The sequence below is a fragment of the Puma concolor genome, chromosome C2 (genome assembly GCF_028749965.1).
Source record: "Puma concolor isolate L17-30 chromosome C2, mPumCon1.1.hap2, whole genome shotgun sequence".
Taxonomy (NCBI): domain Eukaryota; kingdom Metazoa; phylum Chordata; class Mammalia; order Carnivora; family Felidae; genus Puma; species Puma concolor.
In genome coordinates this window covers 7,713,513-7,725,920 of record NC_141675.1, presented here as the reverse complement: position 1 = coordinate 7,725,920, position 12,408 = coordinate 7,713,513, and the positions used below count along the sequence as shown (strand labels likewise).

The window sequence follows — 12,408 nt, the reverse complement described above, 5'->3', positions numbered from 1 at the left end:
AATAATGGTGTCCCTCCAAAGTCAATGCTCTGCCTCCTGTGACACATCACCTCCATAGAGCATGATTCATCGCTATCCACCCAAAACGCTCAAACATCACCTACCATATCTTAAGCTCCTTGCCCACCGGTGCAGTAATAGAAGTTGCCTATGATTAACAGAAATGGATCTCACTCTCCTTTAGCTCTGGGTTCCTCCGCGGCTGATAACAAGCATGCTTATTATGAAGTATGAAGACTGCTTCACCAGGGAGGCAGACACAGACCCAAAGGATCTCCACAAACTGGTTCACCACCCTTGAATAATCAAGACAGTTTCAGGTTATAGAATTCAGTTTTTAAAATACAGGTTTCCCCTGTTATCTGAAAGTAAAGTGTTTCTATGAAAACTTTCTTAAGCTGAAATTGTGTAAAGCAAAGACACAATTACCATTAATTCAGATGGAAAATTTTTAGCATTCCCAGACCCCAAAAATAACGTCTCTTAGGCTTTTTTGACACCTTAGGACAATCTTGCTAATGGATGCACAAAATAAATCAAAATAAGGCACAGGTGCTCACAGACACAGTTCAAAGCTATGACCACTTGATGCTGAGACACTGAGTGAGGTTCTTGGGGAAGGAGCTGGGCAGCACCAGTCTGGTGGCTTAGGATGCACACTGCCTCTGTAGTGGCTCAGCTCACTGGAAAACAGCTGAATGCTATCTTCATTTTTGGCCTCTTTTTTTTTTGGTAAATACGAAAGTCCTCTTTGCATTTCTTCCTTCCTTTCTTCCTCCCTTCCTTCCTCCCTCGTTCTTTCTTCCTTCTTTCTTTTCTTTTCTTTTCTTTTCCTTTCTTTTCTTTCTTTCATGTTCATTCATTTTTGAGAGAAAGAGACAGAGCGCAAGCCAGGGAGGGGGAGAGAGAAATGGAGACACAGAATCCAAAGCAGGCTTCAGGCTCCTAGCTGTCAGCACAGAGCCCGATGCGGGGCTCAAGTTCCCCATCCATGAGATCATGACCTGAGCTGAAGTCAGATGCTTAACCGACTGAGCTACCCAGGCGCCCCTGGATTTCTTTCAATTAGCAAAAACAGGTACTAATGGATGTCTTTGGTATAATGCTTTAGAAATTAGTTGTACAACAATGTGAATATACTCAATACTACTGAACTGCACACTTAAAAATGGTTACAGTTCTAAGTATTGTGTTATATATATTTTATTGGAATTAAAATGGAACTAAGTAAAATATATCTAAGTAGAGATAGAGATAGAGATAGATCTTTATTTCCAAAAACAAATGTCAGTTTCATATCACATCTACTTAAGCTACACTAAGGAACGTGAAGCAGACTCTCTTCTGTCCCATGTTCCAACGGGAAAATCTATACTTTCTAGTAAACGATATCAAGCTTTCAGTAACAATTATGGCTTAGTTTGAAAAGGTCAGCTCTGTTCAACCCAGAGCCAGCAGCCTTGTCAAACCAGCATCAGGAACTGAAGGCTATTCAGCATATTTCAAAAACATAAATAATTCCCACATTTCAAGTCTATGCCTAACAGGTGAGAGGTTGCAAAGAAAGGTTTATCTAAAAAGAATTCCTATTCTGAGTGCTGAATAAGAACTTTAAATGCAACACGGAAACACCACATATCATATGGATAAGGAATTTTCCTTGTGTTACAGAGTCCATAATAGTCATTTGTTCCACAAACATCTGGGAATATGTTACACATTTTCAGATGCAAAAAGAAAAAGTATTGATCACTGGTCTAGATAAGCATCGTAATTTAGGAAGGGAGATATGCAAGTCAACAGACTACCTCATATAGAAAGTGAGTCATGCTCAGTCTAGGAAGTGCACAGGGCTCTACAAGTTAGGAGTAAAAAGAACATAAGGGGACCCAGAAAAGAGTATCCTTAACTACTCTATGGATAGAGTAGTTACTCTTAGAGTAAGAGTTACTCTAGAGTTAAGTGTACTCTAAGGATAGAGTAGTTAAGGATAACTGATAAGGATAGGATATCCAGTAAGGATAACAAGAGGTTGGTCAAAACACTTAAAAAGAAAAACTGAAAAATGAGATGTCCATGGGAGGTTCTGAAAAGCTTCAATACATGCCTGGGAATCTACAAAGCTGTGTGCATTCACAGAGCTGTGTGTACCTTCAGGAAAGAGATGAAAAGACTCCAATCTCTCATCTCTAGAGGAACCTTCAGGCACTGAGCAAGCAAGAGGTGAAGACTAAGACAGAGGTGTAAATTGCCTGCCACAGCACTGAAAACATACTCAAACACAGAGCCCCTTTGGCAAAGGCTGGGAGACCTGGTTCAAAGCACCAAGGAAATCTTTTGTCTAATCCGCTGACCACTAAGCTAACCAAGAACCTCAGGGGTCATACATTACCAAGAATACAGCATTTACATAATTAGTCCAGAAAAGTCACTAAACAAACAAAGAAAAACAAACAAACCGAGGGGAAAGGGAGATCTGATTTTCAGTGTGGCCATACTATATTATTTGGAATGTCCAATTAAAAAAATTATGACACAGGAATAGACAAATGACTCAGAGAGGGGAAAATAGCAGTCAACAGAAACTGTTCCTGAGGAATACCATATATTGGACTTACTGGATAGAGACTTTAAATTAACTATTATAAATATGATGAAAGAACTGAAGGAAACCATGTCTAAATCATTAAGGCAAAGTATGAGAGTTACATTTCATCAAATACTATCAACAAAGGGAGAGAAATTATGAAAAAGAACTAAGTAGAAATTCTGGACTTGAAAAATACAATAACTGAAATGAAAAAATCACTGGAAGGACTCGACAGCAAATATGAATTGTCAGAAGAAAGAATTAGGTAACTTGAAGATAAGTTTTGAGATTGTTTGAGATTGAGATGATCTAGTCTGGGGTACAAAAAACAGGATGAAGAAAAATGAAGAGAGTCTCAGAGACCTATGGAACTCCGTCAAGCACACAAGAAAAACAGTTGTGAGTAAAAGGCATAGACAAATATATGAATAAATAATGGTGGATAACTTCCCAAACATGATGAAAAGCATTAATCTTCTCATCCAAGAAGCTCACCAAAAACTCTAGGTAGGATAAATTCAAAGAGAAGCACACTTAGACACATCATAGTCAAATTATCAAAAGCCAAAAAAAAAAAAAAAACAAAAGACATTATCTTGAAAGCAAGAGAAAAAGTTACTCATCACATACAAGGGATCCTCAATCCCACCAACTGCTAAACTTCTTATCAGAAATCATGCTGATCAAAAAACTGAAAGAAAAGAACTATCAGCCAAAAATTCTATACCCAGAAAAACTATAGTAATGAATGATAGGCCAATAAGACATTCTAGATATACAAAAACAGAAAGACTTCGTGATTAGCAGACCTGCCTTGCAAGAAATACCAAAGGAAGTACTTGTAGCAAAAACTAACAGAAGCGAAGGAAGAAATGGATTCAAAAATAATAGCTGGAGACTCCAATACCAACTTTCAATAAAAGGACAACCAGCAAAACATCAACAAGAAAATAGAAGACTTGAACATTATAAGCTAACTAGACCTAACAGAAATCTACAAAACATTCTATACAATAGAAGAGTATACATTCTTCTCAAATGCACATGGAACACTCTCCATATAGACCATATATCAGGTGTAAAATAAATCTCAATAAATTTACAAGAAGTGAAATAATATAAAGTATGTTTTCCAGCCACAGTAGGTTGAAATTAGAAATCAATAACAGCAGGAAATGTAGGAAGTTCACATGTATATGGAAATTAAACAACACACTTTTATTTATTTATTTATTTTTTTAATTTTTTTTTTCAACGTTTATTTATTTTTGGGACAGAGAAAGACAGAGCATGAACGGGCGAGGGGCAGAGAGAGAGGGAGACACAGAATCGGAAACAGGCTCCAGGCTCTGAGCCATCAGCCCAGAGCCCGACGCGGGGCTCGAACTCACGGACCGTGAGATCGTGACCTGGTTGAAGTCGGACGCTTAACCGACTGCGCCACCCAGGCGCCCCAACAACACACTTTTAAATAACCAAAGGGTCAAGAGATTTAAGAAAATACTTAGAGACGAATGAAAATGAAAACACACATAGCAAAATTTATGCACCTGAAGCCGTGTTTAGGGATAAATTTATAGTTATAAATACCTATATTTAAAAAATGAAGAAGAATCACAAGTCAATAACCTCCTAAAAACTAGAAAAAGAAACCACATAAGCCCAAGTAAGCAAAAGGAAGGAAATAATAAAGTCAGGAGAGGAAATAAATGAAATAGAAAGACAACAAAGAAAAATCAGTAAAACCCATAGTTGGTTCTCTGAAAAGATCAACAAAATTGACAAACCTTTAGTGAAACTGACCAAGAAAACGATACAAGATTTGTATCATTACAATGTAAGAGGGACATCAATACAGACATAAAAAAGGATTATAAATGAATACTGAGAACAGTATGCAAACATATTACATAACCTAGATGAAACGAAAAATTTCCTAGACAGAACATACAGAAACTGACTCAAGAAAAACAGAAAACAGATCTGTAACCAGTAAAGATTTTGGATTAGTAACCAAAACCTTCCCACAAAGAAAAGCACAGGTTTAGATGGCTTCAGTGGTTATTACACCAAAAGCAGACAAAGATAGCACAATAAAATAAAACTATGCAGCAGTATCTTCATGAATATAGATGAAAAATGCTCAAAAATATTAGCGAATAAAATCTAGCAACATATAAAAAAAGATTATGAATACTATATGAAAAAATATGACTTATGCCAGGAATGTAAGATTGGTTGAACACATGAAAATCCTTCACTGTAATACAGCATATCAATAAGCTAAACAACAAAGACCACATGATCATCTCAATAAAAGAAAAAGCATTTGATAAAATCCAACACCTTTTCATTATATATACACTCAACAAATCAGGAACAGAAGGGAACTTTCTCAACTTGATTAAGGCTGTCTACAGAAAGCTCACAGCTAACATCATGCTTCATGATGAAAGGATGGATGCTTTCTCCTCAAATATTGACAAGATTGTCACTCTTACCATTACTATTCAGTATTGTACTAAAGGCTCTAGTCAGGGCAATTAGACAGGAAAAAGAACTAAAAAGCATCCAGATTGGAAAAGAAAATGTAAAACTATCTCTATTCAGAGAAAACATGACCTTGTATATTGAAAATTCTAAGGAACACACACACACACACACACACACACACACACACACACACCCAAAAAACTGAGATCAGCAAAGTTGCAGGACACAAGATTGATATATAAATACCGATATTTCTAAACATCAGAAATTGACACTCAAAAATAATGTTAAGAAAGCAATTTCATTTACAACAGTATCAAAAATAAAATACTTACAAATAAACTTAACATAAGAAGTTCAAGACTTGTACACTAAACACAGAAGAAATATCCCATATTTATGGACTGGTTTCTGTCTGGTGGCCGCAGCTATTAGGAGATGGTTTGAAACGGCAGTAGAAGGACACTCACACGCACCCCAAGCACAAAGTGGAGGGAGTTAGCAGAAGCTGGTTGGCGGAAGGGCAAGAGAGTAGGAGTCTAAACCAGTGGATTTCTGGTTTACACTGAGGGTTATATCGCCTCCCAGGGGACAATCAGCAATGTCTAAGAGGTCTCTAGTTGTCACAGCTGGGGATATGCTATTGTCATCCAGTGGGTACAGGTCAGAGGTTGATGCGCAAAATCCTGCGATGTACAAGACAGTACCCCACAACAAAGAATAACCTGGTCCAAAATGTCAATAATGCCATGGTTGAGAAACCCGGATCTAAACCGAAAGCTGCAGAGCATGCTCTTTGTGCCCTGGCATCCCCAGGCATGCCCAGCACAGTCCACAAGGGGGCCTTCATTACTGTCTCCACAAGGAGGCATAAGGGACTAGGATCATCATAGACTCTGGGTTCAGAAATCACTCACAGACCCTGTGATGATTCACTCCATGTGTCAACTTGGCTGGGTCACAGGGTGCCCAGATAGTTGATTAAACATTATTCTGAGTATGTCCATAAGGATCTCTAGATGAAATTCACATTTGAATCAGCAGACTGAATATAGCAGATTGCTCCCTCTAATGTGTGTGGGCCTCATCCAATCAGTTGAAGGCCTGAACAGGACAAAAGGGGTGACCGCTCCCCCTAAGTAAGAAAGAATTCTTTTTGCCTGATGTGTTCAGATTGGGACACTGCCTTTTTCCTGCTTCAGGACTGAAACTGAAACATTAGCTCTTCCTGGTTCCCAAGCCCGCTGATCTTTGGGCTGGAACAGCACCACTGGTTCTCCTGTTCTCAGTCCTTCGGACTCACACTAGAACCAACCATTGACTCTCCTGGGTTTTCAGCCACAAAACACGGGATAGGTCACCCTAAGTAATCGATTACTCATGATAAATATCTTGAACACATTTATATAAATATGTATATTTATACACACGCATCCTGTTGGTTCTGTTTCTGGAGAACCCTAATACATACACACATCACACTTTATTGACAAAAAAAAAAAAAAAAAACAAAACCCTGACCTCTTTAATAAACCTTGATTGCATTTTCTGGCTTCATCTGTGATGACTGTACTTACAGGAGACAAAAAAAGCCCAGTGTTTACATGAAGCCCAGCACTTTTCTCTCCCATCTTGACATTAAAGCAGCACCTGACACCCCATTACTTTTGTTTTCTGAGCCACTGGACACAGTGGAAGCTGTGTGAGGCCTCTCCTGCTGTTTGGGTTTTTTTCTCTACTTCCCATCCTTCGGGGAAGGGAAGGGTGTTTTCATGTAGATCCCCTGCACAGAGGACAGCTAATGAACACTCGATAAAAATACACAGCTCTTCTCCCCACTGAGAATGTCCTCTTCAGTTTCAACTGGATAATGATGCTCTTTGCTCCCTCTACTATATAAAAGTCTGGTACATTTCTTCTGCCTGTAATAAAAGTGCATCAAGATAAGAGTTGGCAGCTGGCTGTATTTGGAATTAGATCACATAATTACAGTGGAGAACATAAAACTATGAAGAAATATACACTAAAACCTCACTAATTCAGACCTCATCAGTTCTGAATTTGTGATCAAACATGGTAGGCTAAAATTTAGCCATTTGTTCTCAGAGTAAAGGGATAGCTAATAGCAACTATCAGCAGACGAGAAAAGGAGAATATTTACAAGGGAGCAAATTATTATCAGGTACTTACTTAGAAGTATCAATTTGTATGTAAACACTACAGTTACAGTGTAAGCAAATAACAGCTGCAGAGCCTGGGTTTTTAGTATGCAAACCTCAGATCTGAGAGTTCTCCGAGTCACAAATGCTGGCACTTAATCCTGGGACCAGGGTGAGTCCTGTTTGTTCACACTTTCACTGAGTGGAGATCAGGATAGCAGGCAATAAAGGGAAATCCAAGTACAGAGTGGTCAGGGCTACCTGAGGAATGGACTGTGAGTCACTGCCCTTGGTGGGAGAGAAGGAGGAGGAGCCGGAGATGGGGAGGTTTCCAGGTGTTGGTGATCCCTCCTCCTTCCCAAGATGCCATCTGACACCAGGGGCAGGCTTTACTGCTCTCTTGGCAATGAGGGACAGGGTGACTAGTAGACAAGGGTTCTTCTAGGCTGGGCTCTGCCGCAGGGGGGCCGGTCTGGTGTCTGGACCATATCTATCAAGTGGTAACCAGCCCTCTCTGTCCTTTGTCATGAATGGCACACCGAGCTGTTGACCGTGACTCCACCGAGGCATCTCAACATCAAGGTCCTTGTTCTTGGCAGCCTCCCCTTCTGGACCCCAGGCTTTGACAGCTCCAGCTGTTCATGCAGCCATTCAACACTCGCTCACTAGAGCTCACAGGAACCCCTGGCTTCCTGCATGGCCTGCACAGGCTGAGGGACCCAACCCGAGAGGTGGCTCTCCCCATCAGTGCTCCATGGTCACACCTGGGCCACGGTGCATGTGGTTATACAGGACTTCCCGGAGAGGGATACAGTGCCCTGCAGCCTAGTCTTCCCCACCATGTTCTCAGACCCCTGTCCCTTTCTGCTGAAGGTTCTACTCTGCCCAACATATGGCATCCACACACACCGCCCTCCATCCCACTGCAAGGAGGGTCAGGACATACACTCCTCACCACATTGTGCGCTCTCTCTCTCTCTCTCTCTCTCTCTCTCTCTCTCCTCTCTCCCCTACACTTCTTGGCCCAAAGGGCCAGGATTTCTTCTCTCTACCTCCCACGTTTCATCCTTTGGGCCTCACAGCTCAGTCTGTTAAGGGAGAGTCAGCCTCTCTCCACTATAGAAGAAACTCTCATCTGAGTCAGATGAAATGTGGCTGCAGGAAGACCAAAGCCCAAGGACTGCCGAGGACAGGAACTCTTCAGTTTACGGTCTTAAAAATGTCTCCTCTCTACCAGATTAAAATGGCTGAGAGACAACTTGAAAGTTCCCACTTTCAAGTTATGTTATCAGAAGTTACCAGGTTATAAGCAATCACCACGATGTGCCTGCAGTCCCCATTTCTACATGGGGCTTGCTGGACCTCCATCGCCCATGGCCCGCTGCGGCATTCTGTGCACTCAAGAAAACCTCTCCCTAGTCTTACCCTGGTACAATTTTTCAAACACATCATCAATTAAAAACACCTTGTAAAAATGTAGTTGTTTTGGTGTCTTCAGTATTTAGACTCAGAAATAAATGATGAGCCCAGAGATGGCTTTATCTATTTTTATCCAACTTCGGACGACCCAAAGCATCCTGGGAAAACCCCTTTTCTCACCGTGCCCTGGTTACGGGACATGGAAGCCTACTTGAGGATTAGGGTGTTCAGTGCCATGGTGGAAAGAAGGTAAAGCAAGTGTCAGCAAATCATTTCAGGTCCTTTGTCCTTTCCTTCTGCTCCCATTTCAATGATGTGGTTTATCTACCAACACAGAGTTCCCACTACATCTTAGAAATGGGTTCCACAGAATAAAAGACTTCCTCTTAGCTTCACTGAACTGCAAGAAAGAACACTGAAAAGTGATTCATTCCCTTCTCTGCAAACCACTCCTGTGCATGTTTGATACAGAAGCCTGAGCAACTTCTAGCATATTCGACCTGGATCTCCCCTTTCTCTTTCCAACGCCTTCCTTCCGTGGAGTTGTAAATTATTATAGCTCATGAGGCCTTCCTCTTTCTTGGTGTAAAAATTTAGCACTACTTTTAGGAAGAGATGACACTAATTGGGAACAACATACTTCATAGATTTGCCTTCAAAAAAAGAAAAAGTGCTGAACGCTGCGGGAAGGAACTCTTTCAACTTCTGTGCTTGTTGTAGTCCATTTTAGATCTTTCAAAACAAGATTTTCCAAACTATCTACACACTTCAACTCTCTAGTACACCCTTTCAAAGGCACACACTTATTTGATCTGCCTGTTCTGGAATCGTTCTGTGACTGCAGGAAAGTTGTTTCGTTCTGTAGCAAATTTAAATTATTTCAATCTGATCTAAGCTTTTTAAAAATTTTTTAAGCTTTATTTTTGAGAGAGAGAGAGCATGAGTGGGGAGAAGAGCAGAGAGAGGGAGACACAGAATCCAAAGCAGGTTCCAGGCTCCGAGCTGTCAGCACAGAGCCCAACGCGGGGCTCCAACTCATGAACCGTGAGATCATGACCTGAGCCGAAGTCGGATGCTTAACTGACTGAGCCACCCAGGCGCCCCTCTGATCTAAGCTTTTTCAGTCTGTGTATTCAGATCCAGATTCCAGGTGACTCCCAGAAGTATGGATTTTCTGCTGGGGGAAAGACTGTGGTGCCACAGGGTACCTGTTCAGCAGGGCTTCACTGGCAAAGACTTGGCTTGAGAAAAGTGTCTGAGCTTGGAAAACATGTGGGTGACCATTCCCTCAGCACCCAGGGGGCCTTCCAGCCTCTGCCTCTACTCAGTCTCTCATGGGTTGGTGGCATTTATTTGACTGACTTCAGAGTAGGCCATTAAAAAGAATTTGCCAAGGGGCGCCTGGGTGGCGCAGTCGGTTAAGCGGCCGACTTCAACCAGGTCACGATCTCACGGTCTGTGAGTTCGAGCCCCGCGTCGGGCTCTGGGCTGATGGCTCAGAGCCTGGAGCCTGTTTCCGATTCTGTGTCTCCCTCTCTCTCTGCCCCTCCCCCGTTCATGCTCTGTCTCTCTCTGTCCCAAAAATAAATAAACGTTGAAAAAAAAAAAAAATTAAAAAAAAAAAAAAAAAAAAAGAATTTGCCAAATTTCACAAAATCCAGCCACGAGTGCTGTTACTAAGACAGTGCCAACTGGCAAATAAGTTCATCCCAAATGCCTACCGAGTGCCTAAAACCCAATATATGACTTTGAAACTCAGAGATACAGTCTATACATAAAGAGAAAAGAAAATGACCCCGATCATGGCCTTTGATGAGCTAAAGGAAGACACACATATAGACAATAATCTTGAAGAAGAGGAAATGAAATGTATAGAAATGATAAACTCCCAAATGAGGGGTACTTTTCAAAACCATGATAAGAAGACTAATTCTACATTTTTTAAATGTTTATTTATTTTTTGAGCGAGAGACAGAGCATAGATGGGGGAGGGGCTGAGAGAGAGGGAGACACAGAATCTGAAACAGGCTCCAGGGTCTGAGGTGTCAGCACAGAGCCCGATGTGGGGCTCGAAACCACAAACTGCAAGATTATGACCTGATCTGAAGTCAGACACTTGACTGACTGAGCCACCCAGGCGCCCGGTAAAAAGTCTAATTCTAAACCAGCTCCCACAGTACTTTTTTTTTTTTTTTTTTAATTTTTTTTTTTCAACGTTTATTTATTTTGGGGACAGAGAGAGACAGAGCATGAATGGGGGAGGGGCAGAGAGAGAGGGAGACACAGAATCAGAAACAGGCTCCAGGCTCTGAGCCAGCAGCCCAGAGCCCGACGAGGGGCTCGAACTCACGGACCGCGAGATCGTGACCTGGCTGAAGTCGGACGCTTAACCGACTGCGCCACCCAGGCGCCCCGCTCCCACAGTACTTTAAACCAAGAGTTTCAAGAATAAGCATCTGTGCCCCCAGGAGTGCCCGCCCCTATCAGTCTACCTGGGTCTCACCAGGATGTGACAGAGTTAGCACCCCAACTTGCCAGCTGCAGACTTGTGTCCCAACCACCTGCGTGTAGCTGTTATTTCTCTGATCAATGTCCTAGACAGCCTAGGGTTGTTGTTTTATTATTGCTATTATTATCATCATCATCATCATCTTTTAGCCTTTCATTAAAAAAAGAAAAAAAAAAAGAGGCTTGAAGCTTTGAGGGCTGTTTTGGATTTCAAAGATGACACATAGAAACATATAAGCAGGGGCACCTGGATGGGTCAGTCAGTTAAGCGTCCAACTCTTGGTTTCAGCTCAGGTCATGATCTCACGGCTTGTGAGTTCCAGCCCCACACTGGGCTCTGCACTTGCAAAGAGCCTCCTTGGAATTCTCTCTCCCTCTCTCTGTCCTTCCCATGCTCATGCTCTCTCTGAAATAAATAAATAAAAACTTTAATAAAAAGAAAAAGAAAAAAATAAGAAACACACAAGAATGCTGCTCTCAGCCATTTCCTAAGTAAACTATAAGGCAGCCAGAAGTGAGCGGGGCCCTAAGTCAGACAAGACCCTGTAGCGATCCGGGCAGCAACGCAAGCCACTCTGCCCCTTGGTTTACACAGGATCCGACAGATCCAGTGACATACGAAGTGTCTGTAACAAAGAGAGGTGCTGGGAAGGACCTCTGGGAAGTTCTAAGAGAGGCTTCACAAGGCCTCTAAGGGTGTTAAAACACAGTCATGCCCTCTTCTACACATAAGCGTTCTCCTTGTGCAAAACGGCTTCTGGTACTGAACACGTGACAGTGAGACATCCAGTGACCGCCCCCCCCCCCGCCCCCCCACCACGACCAGAAGAACCCAGCATTGAGCCTCTCGTTAGGCTGGACAGTAGGCATCTACTGTTAAGTGGAAATGGCATATAGGAAATCAGGCTGAAGCAGTATCAGATGATGTAAGCTGCGGGGGCAGGCGTCCCAGGCTGCCATGCCCTCCGTATCTGTTGTTCTGTCTCCTCTCCCTCAAGCCACACCTATCTTCTCACAGGAAGTTCCTGATGATCGCCAACATGAAGAAAACCCCCAAGCCTGCTTTAGACAGTTCTGCGAGATTTCCAAAAGTGGAAAGCCATGACATCACAGCCCTGCTGAGGGGTGGCCCCGAAGGGTAACAGTGAAGGTTAATCCTTCTGGCAGACAGGATGTCAAGCAGTATATTGATTTTCCATGTTGTCTGGACTAAGAGATGTCTGGAAGAACGGACCTAGA

At 42.2% G+C, this 12,408-nt stretch overlaps 1 protein-coding gene across 6 annotated transcripts in view; it reads right to left on the bottom strand.

Moving 5' to 3' along the window:
- The window catches only part of MYRIP (myosin VIIA and Rab interacting protein), a 374,699-nt gene that overhangs the window by 344,948 nt on the left and 17,343 nt on the right, over positions 1-12,408 (bottom strand). Inside the window, exon 1 of one of the 6 annotated variants that reach the window (XM_086720499.1) lies at positions 105-302. The exons of the other annotated variants lie outside the window; for them this stretch is intronic. The gene's annotated coding sequence lies outside the window, so the exon portion shown is untranslated. Of the gene's footprint in view, positions 1-104; positions 303-12,408 lie in introns of those variants that run through there. 6 annotated transcript variants of the gene reach the window in all.